Source organism: Perognathus longimembris, chromosome 13 (genome assembly GCF_023159225.1).
Source record: "Perognathus longimembris pacificus isolate PPM17 chromosome 13, ASM2315922v1, whole genome shotgun sequence".
Classification (NCBI taxonomy): Eukaryota; Metazoa; Chordata; class Mammalia; order Rodentia; family Heteromyidae; genus Perognathus; species Perognathus longimembris.
Window position 1 is genome coordinate 51,300,089 of NC_063173.1, and position 18,783 is coordinate 51,318,871.

The 18,783-nt window shown below is 37.1% G+C and overlaps 1 pseudogene; it reads right to left on the reverse strand.

Annotated features, from left to right (window-relative positions):
- Positions 1 to 16,426: 16,426 nt before the first annotated feature.
- On the reverse strand, positions 16,427 to 17,461 carry LOC125361813 (annotated as a pseudogene).
- Positions 17,462 to 18,783: the final 1,322 nt, after the last annotated feature.

Genomic DNA, 18,783 nt, shown 5'->3' on the forward strand with positions numbered 1-18,783 from the left:
CAAGCACATTAATTTTAACTCATAAGGTAAAAGAATATATAATTTTGTTCACTGTTGGCTAATTTTATCCTTTTTGACAATGTTGCAAATTAATGTGCTTTTATATATTTCAGTGAATGTTGCCGGAATTTTCCACCCCTCCACGGTCTAGTACATGACCTGAAAATTCTCCAAAATATGTATATATAAGCATACTTGAACATATGAATGTGTGTGTGTGTGTGTGTGTGTGTGTGAACTATATACCACGTAGTAATTCCAGTTTTGTTACATATCTCATGATATGTCTTTTAGGTGTCATGCCTCTTAAAATATGAGAACCCAAATTTACCTCACAGATAAATATAAATGTGAAAAGGGATATATGTGTTTACTATAAAATATTTCCATACAACTTAAAAATATAGCTTGAAAGTTGGGTGCATTAGATTTATTTGTTAGCTTGTTGGATAGCAGGCCTTTTAAAGAAAAAATCATCTTATGGCTACTCTTCTAGCAAATGGCTAATTCTATTTAGTAGAATAGATTTCATTTTGGATATAGATGTATCATATTTATTCCCTGATTACAATTTTGTATTTAAGTATATATGACCCTTTGCAAAAATTTAGTCTCTATTATTTTACTTTTTCAATCAAACCTTAGCTTGATAACATAAAACATGTTTCTCTTTCTCAACTCTTACATTTTTGCAATGTCTTTAGAGATAAATTTGTTTAAAAATTAATTACAAATTTATTTTAAAAATGTTAGAGTTTATTATGGAAGTTTCAAAATTATTATAAAATCAGGGTCACTGCGATAGTGAACTAATTTATTGTCAAAACTATGATTTAAAAGGACAAATTATATATTTGCCAAAAAGAAATACTTGACTTCTGAATATACATCCTGATGCTGGTGTTTATTTCTAATTCAATTACTATCAGAAAAAAGAAATGCATATCAAAAATAGAAAAGTAAAGATTGGAGGATCATAAACCTTAACATCTCACCTGTATCTGAAATGAAAGGCTAATATAGTCAAATGTAACTTACTGGGAGGTGATTTCTGCAGGGATTATTTTGTCCTCTATATATGGTAAAGCAAAACTTTATGAAAGTATTAAGCACACAAACTAAATATATTCTGTGAAGTCATTATAAATGATTTACATTAATAATAAAAAGCAGAAATGTCCTCAAAAGCCCATATGGAATCTTGTTTTCTAACATGTATGTTAGGTTTAACAGTACAAAATTACAGAAAAAAAAATACAAATGCTAGCACTTGTTTCTTAGAAAATTCTAGAATAAAATATATAATAACTGGTAACTAATCTCTTTCTAAATACTTTTAGTTTATGTTTTGACATATAACTACACTAATGTGTAATATTGTTTGAATTCTTATACCAGTAAAAGATCAAAGCCACAGATAAATGTATATTTAAGGATATAGAAGGATACCAGGTATGTTTTCATATATGTCTTCTATGTACTCAGAAAAAGATGCATCTTGCTTAAACTACTCCTGTTGTCAGTCTATTTCCCCCAACTTTATCTCTTTTGTCTTCTCCCCATCTTTCTCCTTGTGTCACATATACACTCATTAACACAAGAACAAATTTCATAGAATATCTGTAGATATATTTACTAAAAGAATCTGGGTCAGAAAAAGAAAAAGAAAAAAGAAAGGAAGCTTTGGAAAGAAAGAGGAGAAAGTAAAGAAAGAATAAAGAGTGATTATGCCAAGAAATGTTTAAAGTATGCTGCTCATCTACTAAAAGAGTTCACTGAAAACTACATATTGAGCTGAATAGCAGTGGCTCACACCTGCAGACTTAGATATTCTGAGTTCTGAGGGTCACGGTTGGAAGCCAGACCAGGAAGAGAGGCTGTAAGACTCTTATCTCCACTCAACCACCAAAAAGCTGGCAATAGGGGGCTGGGAATATGGCCTAGTGGCAAGAGTGCTTGCCCTGTATACATGAAGCCCTGGGTTCCATTCCTCAGTGCCACGTATATAGAAAAAGGCCAGACGTGGCACTGTGGCTCCAGTGGTAGAGTACGAAGTCAGGGACATTTCTCAGGCCCTGAGTTCAAGCCCCAGGACTGGCAAAAAAAAAAAAAGTTGGCAATAGTTCTGTGGCTCAAAGTGTTAGACCACCTACTAGAGCACAAAAGCTCAGAGAAATTGTCCAAGCCCTGAATTCAAGCTCCAGAAGAGACATTAAAAAAAGTTTATATATATATATATAATTTTATTTACATGTATTTCATTAGTTCTTACATTATATACTTGCATATAATATATGTGTGACAGCTTTATATACTATATATTATGTATATTATATGTTTGTATTTTATATATGCATGTTGATTGTCATGGATGTGAAATGTATCACCTACCTTACAATTATAATTACAATTATATTCTCTTTCTTTGTGACTGAGATAAAGACAATTGTGGAAGACTAGGAATATATTTGAGGGCTGTGATGTAGCCTAATGGCAAAGCATTTGCCTAGCAAGTGTAGCATCCTGCGTTTAATCTACAGTATAAAAAAAAAGAAAAAAATACAGCTGAAAGAAACAAACAAAAGAATATATTTAAATAAAAATTCTGTTGTTAAAAACTTATAATTAGAAGGTAAAAGACAATGACATAAGGAAACTACTCCCAACATTAACCAGTGCATTCATTAGAGTTGCTGAAGATAGCAGATTCTTATATTGACTCTAAAAGAATGAGATTTTCTCAGGACACAGACTGAAGTCTCATTGTTCACTACAATGATCTGGGAACTTAGAAATTTAATCCATTCTACAGAAACAAGTTGTCTTCATGCCTAGGAGTATAGTCAAATATGAAATACAGTCACTCTAAAAATCAGCAAAGATAAAGATAATATTGAAATAAATGTGCTTCCAACAAGAATCTCCAAGACAGAAGCTCTTGAGTCTACCTATATAAACCTTAACTTCCATCTTTGTAGAATTTTCTTGTCCAAGACAATGTGTATTTCTAGCAAGAGGGTAGACAATATACTGTTTGAGGTGCCCAGCAAGTATGCAATCATGGACTAGTCAAAGGGCGTGGGTCCAATTGTCACTGACACAAAGAGCTGATGGTTTCTTTATATCCTTGTCTTTTACACACTAATGGTAAATTGCATGATTTAATCTGCAGATGACCAAATGAGGCTCATGTCTGGATCCTCTAGATTGCTAACCCTCAATAAAACAAGATCTGGATGGTTTTTCTGTTTGTATAAGAAACTATTATTCATAAAGAAGAAAATAACCGCAAGCTCACTCTTATGCTGTTTCCAAACTTTCAACTCTTTCTCCCCTTTTGCCTTTCCTTGTTCTTACAGAAATTTACTTATCTACACTGACACTCATTCCTTCTGATCCCACTGATAGTTTGTGGTCAAAATGAGGAGCTTAAGAAGAGAAAGATCATCTCATGATTCCAATATAAGCTCAGCATAAGAATTTGTGACTGGAAGAAGAAAAAAAGCATAACTGCATAAGACAAAAGATTCGGAGGCTTGTATACTATTTCCATGCCTCTGATTTCCTCTAAAGCTTTCAACTGTGTCTCTCAATCTGTCTGAGGCCTTGACTTGCTTGTAAAGGGATTCTTGGAGATGAGTTACAGAAAATGAAGTAGAGCCAATTTTAATTAACCTGTCCCTACCAACTCTGTTGTCTTCAGGAGGGTAAGAGGAGACATAGAAATGGTGGGAAAAAGAGTTAACAAAGACAGCAAAGATATTCACTAGATACTGTGTTGAAAATTACCTCTACAACTTGTGAGTGGGGTTGAGAGAGAATAACTGGGAGAGAGTAGAGGAATGTGTGACATTGCACAAAAAGAAATGTACTTTTTGTCTTATTTATGTAACTGCAACCTCTCGGTACAACACCTTTACAATAACAATGAAAATGCAAAAAAAAAAAATTCCTGCTTAATGGTAGCACAATCCAAACTTAGATTTCTCTCGTTACAAAACAAAATTTCTAATTTCTCATTTCATAACATCATCATGACAGGCCATAACATGGATATATTATTCTGAGATTATAATTGGCAGCATATCTCTTAAATTAGTGTATTAAAAGATACTAAGAATATATCAAGTACAAAATTTAAAATATATTAGCTGCCATTACCTTATCCAATTTGTAAAATAAATTCAATATTTGAATTACTATCCAGAGAACCAAAAGTGAATAAAAATTGAAACCAAAATAAAATACCTCCATGAGTTCATTGAAATCTATTGTTTTTCCCTTACGTCTGCTGATGAACTATTTTTAAGGAACTATTGATCACATTGTTAAATTACAACTCTACTTATCAACTAAAATACATGCAGAAATATTTATATTTTCTCATCCATATTCTCAGAATATGCTTTATTTAATTTGGAATCTAAAACTTTATGTTTTAAATAAAATATTTCCTGTTAAATTTCAGTATGTACACTTATACTATACTTTCAAAACTCTATGCCTTTCAAAAGAGTTTAAGTGAAGAAAATATCCTCTTACCCATGAAAAAGATCTGTTCACTGAATTTTCATTTACTGAGCCCTGAACATTTGTACTCTTATACCAACTTCCCAACTCCTAGGGGTCTACAGGGAGTTCGCAATGAGACAATTCTCTTTTATGCAGGTAAGAAAACCATTTAGATGATATTTTTTTTTAAAAGCAGGGCAATGATTCCAGAATAATCAGCTATGCAAACATGATTTAGCAAAGGAACTCTGGAATTTACTTTAGACAGAATTCCTCTGTGGGAAAGTACAATTTTACAAAATGTATCTCACAGTGACACTAATTATGAATGTCATCCTGAATTGCTAACTTCAATGCTTTGAAATTCAATTTCTTCTTTTTGCGAATATTGCCTATGAAGTGTTTTTAGAAATACTGTAACCATATATATTATGATAGAATTTACAACATATAATACTGATTAGTTACTTAATCTTAGTGTTCTATGATGTATATGAAATAGACTTGTCTTCCTTGAGAGTTTGATAGTGAAGACAAGCCATGAATATAAGATACAGAAGTATTGACAGTAGAGACATATCAGTATACACATAGCAGTATTCTATAGAATAGACATTAGAGTTTGAATGATCATTCAGACATGAAGTTAAAGTGTTTTGAAGCATGTCAAATTTATTTGTGCCTAGAAGATATATATTGGGAATATCAGGGAGAACCTAGAGCCTAGAACAAGTTTAGTATATTCAAATACAATTTGGTACTTAAAATACTTGAGGAATCAAGACAGAAATGTATTGGAATAAAACGCATGCTTCAATTAAAACAACACACAAAAAATGTTTGGAAACAGCTTCACACATTTTCTGCCAACTTATTTTGACAAAGATAGCAAAAAAAATTTCCATGGAGGGAAGACCTTTAAAAAAGATGAAATTAGACAAGGGCCTCATATCTAAAATATGCTTAGAGCTCAAAACAATAATCCACCAAAAATAAACCCTTAAAAAACAACTCAAGGGGGAGGAAGATGGCACCGTCACAATAGGGAGGCACCCCAACTCGCTCCAACTGAATAGTGAGCTGAGAACTCCAACACCCAACAGCCCATCAAGAGTCCAGCAGAAGCAACAGAGAAACACAGGAAATGAAAAAGAACAAAAAAAGAAGAGCCTATGACCTGCACAGAGCCGGAAAATTTCTGGGATACCCCCCCCCGCCCCGGTTAACCCGGCCCAAACAGGGCCAGGCTGGGAAAGGGGACCCGGCCCCAGTAAATGGGACCGCAGACCATCAGCGACCAGAGAAGCAACAGCCGAAAAATCACACCAGGAGTACAGAATCCAGACAACAGGAGCTCCACAGGCCCCAGACGGAGCCCAGACGCCAGCGCAGGACTGGAGGCACGAGACCGAATGGCCGGGAGCAGAGAACAACAGCAGGGAAACCGGGCAGCACAGACAGGGAGAGCTGGGACTGCCACCACCAAACAAATGATCGCCACACCGCAGCACCCCAGCCCCGAAAAGCCCAGAGCAACACAGGACACACGCACAATCCAGGACCAGTAAGTTCCCCATTGCCCCCTCCACGGGAGATCAGCTCTAGCAGACACCCAAACCCTACAAAGAAGCTAGAGCTCCCTCCTTCCCCCTCCCTACCCCAAGGGAAAAAAGGAGCCCCATATCTGACCGCTCTAGGACCCTACAGCCTCTGGGAGGACACGGGAGCTAGCAGAGGTGGAGCAGCACCCAACAAAGTGACCAGGAAACACCTTAGACAGGCATCCCCCAAAGACACAGCTGGGGAGCCCGAACCTTTCTGCACCAGCCCCCCCACAGCAGGGACCCGGGGACTGGTAGGCCTTGAAATGCCACCAGAGGCGCCCTGGTCCGCACGGACTTTTTGAACAACAGTCACAGGCTTGCTGGTGTGCAATACCAGCCCAGCAGTGACACTTGGGACCAAACACACGCACCCCCTCACAGAGGAGTCGCAGAGAGTCTGTGGGCACTAACCCGCGCCCAGACACTTGAACCTGCTGGAGTCCATGCATACCGCCCCCCACAGCAGACTCGCTAGAGGGCACAAGCACCCCCCAACAACTCAGGGCTGCACGCCCACAAAGGAAACACTGGAGCGCACATGCACGTGCCCCCTCCAGGGGGTCAGCATGAGTCAGCGTGCTAACCCTCCAGCAGGAGAAGCTCCTGCCCAACCCCCTGTGGGAGCACACAAGCGGGCAAGCTGCCCCCTCAGCAGCAACACCCGCTCTGATAGGCGCACTCCACATAGGTGGGCAGGGCCCCCCAGTGGCAGCATCCACTCTGATAGGCGCACTCTGCACAGGTGGGCAGGCCACCCCTCAACAACAACACCTGCTCCCACAGGAGCACTCCGCACAGGTGGGCGAGCTGCTTCTCAGCTGTAAATCTCAATCTGAGAGGTGAGCTCTTTTGACCACAGCACCTAGTGGGAAAAGAATCAAAGAAGAGAAAAGTCTCTACACCACGTTGAACCAGCGACCCACAAACCCCCATCAGGGACACACTAGGATCAACACAACACAGTGGCAGGGCACAGTCCTGCAGAGAAAGACACAGAACCTACCCACCCCCAAGTGCAGTGAGGGTGACCACCTCAGCAACTACTGAGATGGTCACGCTCACCCACTGGGCAGTAAGATTCAACAGCCAAACTCAAACCCAGAGCCAGGACATGAACAAGTTTCCACTGACAGACCAGTGGGAACCAGCACAAAGCCAAGCCAATGTCACCACCTACAGAACACCAGATGCACAAATCACAAGAAATATTACAAATTTCATGAAAGGTCAAGCCAACTTGCCAGCTCCAAAAAGTAGTACGACTGAAGAGGAGATGGAGAACAAAAAAAAAAAAAAAACCAAAACTGAGGCTAAGATAGCAGAAATGATGGAAAGCCTCAGGAATGAATTCAGAAAACAATTCCAGGAGTTTAGAATGGAAGTCTTGAAGGACCTTCAGGAAGTCAAGAAAGAAATAGAAGCAAAAATGGATACAGTGCACTCCTCCATTAAAGAAGACCTTAACATCCTGAGGAGCAAAATGCATGAAAAAAATAGATTTAAAATACAACTCTTTAAAGGAAGAAATCTCCATGATGAAAGTTAATCTGGCAACCATAAATAGCTTGCTGACATCCATAAAATCCACACTCGAAGCCACATCACAAAGAGTTGATCATATCGAATGCCGTATCTCTCTTTTGGATGATGATGCAACTGATAAGGACCAGAAAATTACCACACTCCAAGAAATGGTTAAACTCCATGCCAGACTAATCCAGGAGCTAGTGGACAAAGACAAGAGATATAACGAGCATATAGGTGGATAGAGGAAGGAGAACAATACCAGAGTAGAGGGCTACAACATATTTTCAATAAAGTTATTGCAGAAAACTTCCCCAATCTCACAAGGGACCTCACCCAAGTAACCAAGGCCTATAGGACGCCTGGCAGACCAGACAAGAGAAAATCCTGGCCCAGGCACATAATAATCAAGACTTCAGATCTCAAGAATAAAGAGCAAATTTTGAATGCAGCCAAAACAAAGAAAGAACTATATTACAATAGAAAAAGGATCAGAATCACAGCAGACCTCTCCACACAAACCTACAATGCGCAAAGAGCTTGGAAGAACACAGTCAAAGTCCTCCAGGCCAACAATTGCCAACCCATCATTAGATATCCAGCAAAACTAGAATTCACCTTTGAGGGAAAAACCAGATCTTTCCATAACAAAGAGGATCTAAAGGAGTATGTGAATATAACACAAGCCTTACAGCTAATTCTAAGAGGGGAACCACACCCAACAGAAAACGTACAAGACTCCCAGACAGAAACAGAAAGAAAGTACAATAGCCAGAACCCAACAGAAAGAGCAGCTCACTAAAGACAAGAAAAAAAAAGAGGAAAAACAGCCTAACAGAAAAATGGAAGGGAAAAAAAAAAACACTCTTATCCATGATCTCTTTGAATATAAATGGTATAAACTCTCCGATAAAGAGGAACAGACTGTCAGAGTGGATCCGTAAACAAAAAGTTGCCATCTGTTGTCTTCAAGAGACCCATATTACAGCAAAACAGGCTCCGACAAAACAGGCTCCGAATGAAAGGATGGAGCAAGATCTTCCAACCAAATGCACCTACCAAAACAGCAGGAGTAGCCGTCATGATTTCAGACAAGCTGGACTTCTCATTAAAATCAAGTCAAAAAGACAAAGAAAGGCACAACATTTTAATACAAGGAAAAATCCATAATCAAGACATCACGGTGATAAATGTATACTTACCGAACAAAAGAGGCCCTGCATATGTCAAGCAAATTCTCACAGAACTACAGAACAAGATAGACCCAAACACAATCATAGTGGGAGACTATAATACCCTACTTTCTCCAAGACACAGATCCAACACCCAGAGGATTATCAAGGGAGCTGAGGACCTAAGTAACACCATATCCCAAATGGATCTGATAGATCTGTTCAGAGTCTTTCACCCTACAGAGACCCAATACACCTTCTTCTCAGCAGCCCAAGGAACATACTCCAAAATAGACCATGTCATAGCCCACACAGAGAACCTCAGCAAATACAAAAGTATTGATGTCATCCCATGTGTTATATCTGAACACAGTGGATTCAAGGTAACCCTCAATAACAATGGATACCACAGAGGCTATACAAACACTTGGAGACTAAATCCCTCACTGTTATCTAACACTTGGGTCACAGACCAAATTAAGGATGAAATTAATGAATTCATAAGCCACACCGACAATGAAAATACATCACAAAGAAACCTATGGGATACAGCTAAGGCAGTGCTGAGGGGCAAGATCATTGCCATCAGCACTCACATTAAAAGAATGGAAGCAGAGCAGGTGAATAACCTCACGATGAAACTAAAACATCTGGAGAAACAAGAAATAATCGAATCTAAAATGACTAGGAGGAGAGCGATCACAAAGATTGAAGAAGAGATAAATCTGATTGAAAATAGAAAGACCATTCAACAAATAAATAAAACTAAAAGCTGATTCATTGAGAAAATAAATAAAATTGACAGACCCCTCGCAAGACTTATAAAAAAAAGAAGAGACTCATATCCGTAAAATCAGGGACTCCACCGGAAAAATTACAACAAACACACACAATATTCAAGCAATCATAAGGAACTATTTCCAGAACCTCTACTCACTAAAAAACAATAATTTACAGAAATGGATCAATTCTTAGAGAAGTATAAAATGCCCAAACTCAAACAAGAAGAAATAAATCAAATAAATAAACCAATAACTTACAGCGAGATATGGCAGAGAGGGTGGGCGGGGTAATCCAGAGCCTCCCAACAAAGAAAAGCCCAGGCCCAGAGGGATTCACCAATGAATTCTATAAAACCTTTAGTGAGGAGCTAATACCAATACTCCTCAAACTCTTCTGCGAAATAGAAACAGAGGGAGAAATCCCAAACTCATTCTATGAAGATAATATTATACTCATCCCCAAACCCGGCAAAGACCCACCAAAAAAAGAGAACTACAGATCAATATCACTAATGAACACAGACGCAAAGCTCCTCAATAAAATATTAGCTAACAGGATCCAGAAATTGAACAAGAAAATTATACATCATGACCAAGTAGGCTTCATCCCAGAGACATAAGGATGGTTCAACATCTATAAATCTATTAATGTAATTCACCACATAAACAGAACTAAAATCAAGAATCACATTCTTATCTCAGTCGATGCTCAAAAAGCCTTTGACAAAATACAACATCCATACTTAATAAAAGCTCTGGAGAGAATAAGAATAGATGGAACATTCCTGAAAACTATAAAAGCCATATACAACAGATCAACTGCTAATATCATATTAAATGGAGAGAATCTAAAATCATTCCTCCTAAACTCAGGAACAAGACAAGGATGCTCACTCTCCCCACTTCTTTTCAACATAGTGCTGGAATCCCTAGCCATAGCAATAAGGCAAGAGGAGGACATCAAAGGATCCACATCAGAAAAGAAGAAATCAAACTACCCCTATTCGCAGATGACATGATCTTATATCTGAAGGACCCAAAAAATTCAGTCCCCAAACTCCTACACCTAATAAACAATTTTGGCAAAGCAGCAGGATACAAAATCAATCCACAAAACTCAGCAGCTTTTCTGTACACTAGCAATGTGCAAGCAGAAAAGGAAATTACAGAAATAATACCATTTACAATAGCTAAAAGAAGAATAAATTACCTAGGGATAAACCTAACTAAAGACGTGAAGGACCTATTTAATGAAAACTATAATCTCAAAGAGAAATCAAAGAAGACACAAGGAGATGGAAAGACCTCCCATGCTCATGGGTAGGCAGAATCTATATAGTGAAAATGGCCACATTGCCCAAAGTGTTATACAAATTCAATGCAATCCCCATGAAGATCCCAGGTACATTCTTCACTGAAATAGAGAAAGCAACCCATAAATTCATATGGAACAGCAAAAGACCTAGAATAGCCAAAGCAATTCTAGGAAAAACAAGCTGTGCAGGAGGTATCACAATACCAGACTTCCAGCTCTATTATAGAGCCATTATAACAAAAACAGCCTGGTATTGGTATAAAAACAGATCTGAAGACCAATGGAATAGAATTGAAGACCCAGAAATAAAACCACACTCTTACAGATATTCGACTGCTATTCGACAAAGGAGCTAAAGATATACAATGGAAAAAACATAGCTCCTTCAGCTACTGGTGCTGAGAAAACTGGGCAGCCATATGCTCAAAGTAGACCCTACCCTATCACCATGCACCAAGAACAACTCAAAATGGATCAAGGACCTCAACATCAGACCTGAATCCTTGAAACTACTGAAGGACAGAGTAGGAAAGACGCTAGAACTTATAGGCACAGGAAGGAACTTCCTGAATAGAGTCCCAGGGGCAGAACAGATAGGGGAAAGACTTGACAAATGGGACTACTACAAAATAAAACGTTTCTGCACAGCTAAATACAGAGCCACCAAGCTAGAAAGACAGCTAACCATATGGGAAAGGATCTTTACCAGCACAGCAACAGACAAAGGCCTAATATCCGTCATCTACAGAGAACTAAAAAAACTAAGCCCTTCCAAGCCCAATAAACCAATTATGAAATGGGCAAAGGAGCTACAGAGAGACATCACAAGAGAAGAGATAAAAATGGCAAAGAAACATATGAGGAAATGTTCAACATCCCTGGCAGTAAAGGAAATGCAAATAAAAACAATCCTGAGATACCACCTCACTCCAGTTAGAATGGCCTATACTCTGAATTCAGGCAACAACAAATACTGGGGGGGGTGCAGGGAAAGAGGAACCCTTCTTCATTGTTGGTGGGAGTGCAAATTAGTACAACCACTTTGGAGAACAGTATGGAGGTTCCTCAAAAAGCTCAACATAGACCTACCCTATGACCCAGCGTAGGCCTCTATCCTGAACAACAGGCCTCAAGATATCAAAAAGACATCTGCACTTCCATGTTTATCATTGCACAATTCACAATAGCCAAAATATGGAAACAACCCAGATGCCCCTCCACAGATGAATGGATCCAAAAAATATGGTACCTATACTCAATGGAATACTACATAGAGATTAGAAATGGTGAAATATTGGTTTTCTCAGGGAAATGATCAGAACTAGAACAAATAATGTTGAGCGAGACAAGCCTAGAACACAGAAATCAAAGGGTCATGATCTCCTTGATATATGACTGTTAAGGTGAGGGGAGGGGGAGACAGTGGAGACCAGGTCTGTGAAACCAAAAACTTCCTGTCAAATGGTATTTCCCACAGGTCTGGGTCAGTGACCCTACGTTATGTAAATAAACCAAACAATGACTCAACATATAAAGGTCAAAAATAGACCTTTCAGTGGATCACAATAGCTCAAAAGCTATGTATGTATGTTCATATAAGACAAGGATAAGCAAACTCTATTGTTGACGTTACATTTAACTTCCTAGGTGACGTTACATTTAAATTCCTAGGTGAATTTCCTTTGGCGTAGGCAATGTGACTACTGTATATGTTTTTGGTACACTGTGTATTGTTTGTATGTCTACCTGATATAGGGAAGGGAAAGAAAAACAGGGTGTAAGATATCACAAGAAATGTACACACTACCCTATTATTTAACTCTTCCTATGACTAAATCATATACATACTTTGATATTTAATTAGCAGTGTTTAGTGGTTTTAATAATCTATTATTCCGTGACTCACCACTTAGTCAGTAGATATTTTCTTAGTAAAACATATGTTTCAGATAGTACTTTCTACCCTGGGGATGCAATTATAAGGAAACACACACACACACACACACACACACACACACACACACACACTCCATTTACTGAAGGAACATGGTAAGAGACTTAGCTAGAAATCCGATTATAAGAATTGCAGCATCATATAATAAATGATAATGGTGTTAAGTAATAAGACCTTATGAGCATAGGGGAACATTTGTTTGAAGGAAAGAAAGAAAGGTAACTAAGCTGAAACAGGAAGAGCCAATACTTGTCACTTCTGAGGTAAACTCCCCATTTTCCCATTAAATGAACAAAAAAAATCATTGAAAACATCTAATTTCTACCACATGATTTCTCCTTCACAATAATAAAATCAGAGACAGTTGAATTCCCATGTAGGAGGTTCACTTGACAACATTCATCATAAATCTGTGGAATGTATTACTAAACACATCAATTACCACATGCTTATTCCTGTGCTCACTTCTTTCTCTCTCAAAACCTGATGACTAGGTTTATTTTAAACAAGGGAAGAGGTGACACTGTTAAAAAATAAATTTACTCATTACTGGACTCATGTAATTGTAAACCTTTTGCATATCACCTTTTAAAAATAAATTTGAATAATAAACAAACAAATGAAACCAATATGCCAGAAAACAATCTTGACTAAAACTGAGTTACCAAGCTTTGGTTCCCGGATTCTGATAGTATAAATAGAAAAGATTCTCAAATGTTAAAAAAGAGGTGAATGACTATTCAAAAATAGGTTAGAAGATTGTTCCTTTGTTCAAGCAGATTCTCTCCTAAACATCATAAAACAGAAAGTATTATTATTTGATTTCTCACACACTTGTTAATTGCTTACATTGAGACAGAATCTGGGGTACAAAGAGCAATGCAGTAATAGCAGATACAGACAGGAAACAAATAGAATGTTTAGAGATAAGTGTTATATTTTGCTAGCATAACAATGTTTTTCCTTTTTTATCATATATTTCAGCAGTAGAGGGTTTTAACTTGGTGTTTTATGCTTCCTAAACAGGTGCTCTATAGCTTGAATTATGCCTCCAGTCCAGAAAGGCAAATTTTAAGATCTTGCTGTTTTGAATATCTTATTTTTAATTAAAAACTTATCCACATGAATTTAGAGTCTCCACAAAACCATGAATTTTCCCTTTTGTGATAGAAGATATTTGAAAGTGTGTTTGTGTCCTTCCTTTTACCCTTTACCAGCTTTCTTTCTATTGTCTATTGGAAAATCAAGTCTGAAACATATCAATCTTCAGATTTCAACTTTTTGTATGTGTTGGTATTGGTATTGGGGCTTGAACTCAGAGCTTGGCTCTATGCCTTAAGTTGCTTATTGTTTCGTTGTTTTTTGTCCAAGGCTAGAACTCAGACAATTGAGCTACAGCTCCACTTCTAGCTTGTTGATACTTGACAGGAGATAAGAGTCTCATGGATTTTCCTTCTAGCACTGGATTTGAATCTCCATCCTCAGATATCAGCATCCTGGGTAGTTAAATTTGCAGGAATGAGCCACCAGTGCTTGGATGGATTTCAAGACAGAAAACTGTCTTGAATATGGCGATCCAATAGAATGTCTCTTGTGGAGCAACAGTGCCAACACCTTCAAGGGAAGAAGGTGTGATTCACTAAGGAAAAGTGAATGCCTACTCTAAATGACTTTTCAAGTATGAGAATATTCTGCAACAAAAGTGAATAAAACAGAGTAACATTGTGAGTACTGTGGACCTTACTCACTGGCTTTAATCTACAGGATGATGAAAACTACAAGGTCATGACAACCAGGTAAGCATCAGGGGAGAAACCCAAGGCTAAAACTCAAGAAAACAAGAATTCCCAAAGCTGACTGTCATGGAGATCTAGAGTACACTCAAATGTTTTTTCCAGTTGTGTTTTTGATTATTGTTGGGGGAGGGAGGGCCTTGATCTAAAATGTATTGTTTTTATGAATAAATTATAATTGTATTTCATTGAGGAACTATGCTAACATGAGATTCTGTTATAGGTATGTTTAAATTGGGTTAATGTCATTTATTGTCATTTAATATTTTGATGATTATGACTCTAGAAATTTAGTTACTCCATTAGTTATTTATAAATATTCACTATTGATTGTAGTCTTTCTGATGCATGATAGGATCCTAATACAGTTCCCTGACTAGTTGAGACTATGAGCTTCTTACTCTGTTACTGTTGTGTCTTGTTCTATTGGAATTCATTGGAAATTCAAATGTTGGATTCCACACATAAAGATATTACTACAAATGTAGTTTTTCCTCCCCAGGTTTAAAGCATTTTCAAAAAAGTTTAAAACTTCAAAGTTTTACAAAGTTTACAAGTGGGTTACAAGTTCATATGTCTATTTTTGTGTAGAGTACATTGAGCAGTCACCCCTGCCATCTTTCTCTCCCATCCCTTGTGCCTCTTCCCCAGACTCACTTCATATTTAACACTTCTTATATTATCACGTATGTACACTGGTGGTCTGTACTTTTCCTCTATATCCATTTTCATAATTCATACTCCCCTACTACCAAACTATGCTTCATCTTGTAGATGTTTTTAACTTAGCACAATATGCTCTAGATTTTCACAAAATAGCTGGATTTTGTACAATTCCTAGATTTAGTCATGAAACTAGTTTTATTTTCAAAGAATGAACAGTGTATTTATCAAGTTTACTTCATGTGGTCATCTAATATCTATCATTGAACATTTATGTTTCATTTTTCTTTGGATCCATTCCAAGCAATATGATTACTGGATACAATAGTAGTTCCACTTTTTAAGAATTCCTGTATTATTTTCCATGTGATTGAATTAACTTACCAGTAGAATAATTTCTAAGATGCACTAACATATTATTCAGATATATAAGTACTAAATATTATTATCTATTATATTTACATTTAAGATAGAGGAAATGTCTATGTGATCAATTTCTGATAGGCTAGTGATAAAGATGGTAGTAGAATAAAAATATATGACCCAAACCAACTAGGTAAAAAAATGTCAAAAAAGCATGCGAGAATATAAATATAAGAAAAAGAGGGGGCTCTCAATCCCTACATGCTGTGTCTGTGGTGGTTGAGAGGCCAGGCTCAAGCTTGCAATAAAGACTTGTGTTTGCATCAAAAAGAAAAAAAAAAGAAAAGAAAAAGAGGAAAAACTAAACATATTGGAGCAGTACTTCACAGAGATTACAGATTGAAGAAGAACATCAGAATCAGTGCTCAACTTGCTACACGAAAACCAAATGTCAAGTCTAGTTAAATAAGAAGTGGAAAATCAAAATACACAGAGCCTGGAAATATAATTACATCAATGAATATTTCATGTAGGAAATTTTGAGCATAGCAATCATGATATAAGAAACATACTTGTCACATATTTAACAAAAATCATGCTTTGAAGAATTAGCTGATGCTTTGCTAACAACAGTTGTGGGATTCTAAGTATTATCAGCTGAAACCAGGCCATTTTGCTCTATAGTTTCTAGAGAAAGGTGTTCAACAGTTCTTCATACTTTTTAGTTTTTCTTTTATTCAAAATTCATACTTTACTGATAAAACCATATCTTTGTACCACTCTCTGGAATGCTGCTTTCACATCTTTGTTCCTTAAACTGTAGATGATAGGATTCAGCATGGGGATCACAATGGTGTAAAATATTGACACAATCATGTCATGTTCTAAGGCGTAGTTGGAACTTGGTCTCACATACATGAAGAGGATTGTCCCATGATATATGGACACTCCAGTTAGGTGAGAGCCACAGGTCGAGAACACTTTTCTCCTCCCTTCAGCTGAACGCATCTTCAGAATGGCCAACAGAATGAAACTGTAGGAGACCAGGACAATCAGTATAGTGACCGTCTCAATAGATCCCACAAAGTAGAAAAGCAAAAGCTGGTTTATTTGCGTGTCGGAACAAGAAATAGCAAGAAGTGGGGGAATATCACAGAAGACATGCCTGATTTCATTGGATCCACAGAAGGACAGACTAAAAGTGGCCACTGTGTGTATAATGGAATGGGCAAGACCACCAATATAGGAGGCAACGATGAGGGGCACATAAACTCTGGGTGACATGTGCACGGAGTAGAGGAGAGGGTTATAGATGGCTACATAGCGATCATAAGCCATTGCAGCTAACAGAAACGATTCTGTGCTCCCAAAAGTAACAAACAAGAGCATTTGCGTTGCACATCCACGGAGCGAAATGGACTTATCTTTTGCTAAGAAATTGACCAACATTTTGGGGGTCACTACTGTTGAATAACAGGCATCTAAAAATGACAATGCACTCAGAAAATAATACATGGGGTTGTGGAGATGGGAATCTCCAATGACTAATGCAACCAGGCCCAAATTGCCTATTAGAGTAAAAAGATAGATTGCAAGAAAGAGTAGAAATAAGAGAACTTTCATGTTAAAATCATCTGTGAAGCCCATCAATATAAACATGGTGACCTCAGTCACATTCTTGCTTGCAACTTCATATACATCCAAACCTGATTGAAGTCTTTCCATGTTGGTATTCATTTATGGGTTCTGAAGGTTATTTCCTGTACTGATAGAGTCCATCCATTTATTCTCTTAAGTTTTTTTCTTAGAATGGTATAACGATTCCTTCAGCAACAATGAGTGAGGAGGTGATAGAAACCAGTTTGAAGCACATAGATGCATCTTGCTCTCTAAGTAAAATTAAGATTCAGTTTAAAACAAGGAACCTACATTTACCATGTTTAAAGCATCCATAAATGTTCATGGATCATATTCCAGTATAGTTTCTCTTACATATTCCGACACCTATTTTCATATAACAACTCATCTTATGTTAAACATCACAAAGATGATAAATATATAGGAGTATTTATATCAAAACATCATAATGGAGCATGGATTTCAGCAGTACCTTTTTGTGTGGTGGTACTGGGCCATGAACTCTGCACTCATTTGGGTTTGCTTGTAAACTGTTGCTTCTCCACTATTTGAGCTATGCCTCCAATTTCAGCTCTTTGGTGGTTAATTAGAGACAACATGCTCCAGAATTTGTCTGTCCAGTTTTGCTTTAAAAGTCTTTCTTCCAGACTCAAGTTCTTGAATATCTGAGACTGCAGGCAGAACCCACCAGAGCTCAGCTTAGTAGAAATCTTATATTTGCTATATATTACATTAAATCCCCATTCCTGATATTTACAATTGCTGAAATGGAAGCAAACAAATTTAAGATTGTGTCAAATAAAAATGTGAAAAAAATGTTCATAAAATTATTTAATTTCCAGTCTTTCCAGATGACTAGAAAATAATATTACTTACATTCAAGCTGATTACATGAGTTTTTAACCAAAATTATTTTGTCTTCTCAGTGCTATTTATATCCAACACAAAGAATATGACACACTATAAAACAAAGTTATTTAACTTCAGTGAAAGTATGAACTCCTATATAATTCTGAGGTCAGAAAAATAGCTCAGTTTAATCTCTCTCTCTTTCCCTCTCTCTCTCTCTCTCTCTCTCTCTCTCTCTCTCTCTCTCTCTCACACACACACACACACACACACACACACAGCAGTAAATACCTGCAGGATTATTCAGTTTAGAGATAAGGGTCAAGTGGGAATTTGACAGGAAAAGAAGTTACACAATGAAAAGAAAAAAAGTGCAAGAAAACCTTGACAAATATATTAATAGGAAGTCTAATAAATAAAATCATTAAAGCTATATTTAACTGATTTACACAGGAAATATATCACAGAAATTAGAAATCTTCCCTTTACTTTTCTTATTTAAATTGTATTTGGAATCTAAATTTTAGCATTAAAGATTCAGAACTAATTTACTCTACGTTAAAAAAAAATCTATTTTTTTCTGATTAGATTGTTCAAATTTTTCATATATAGAC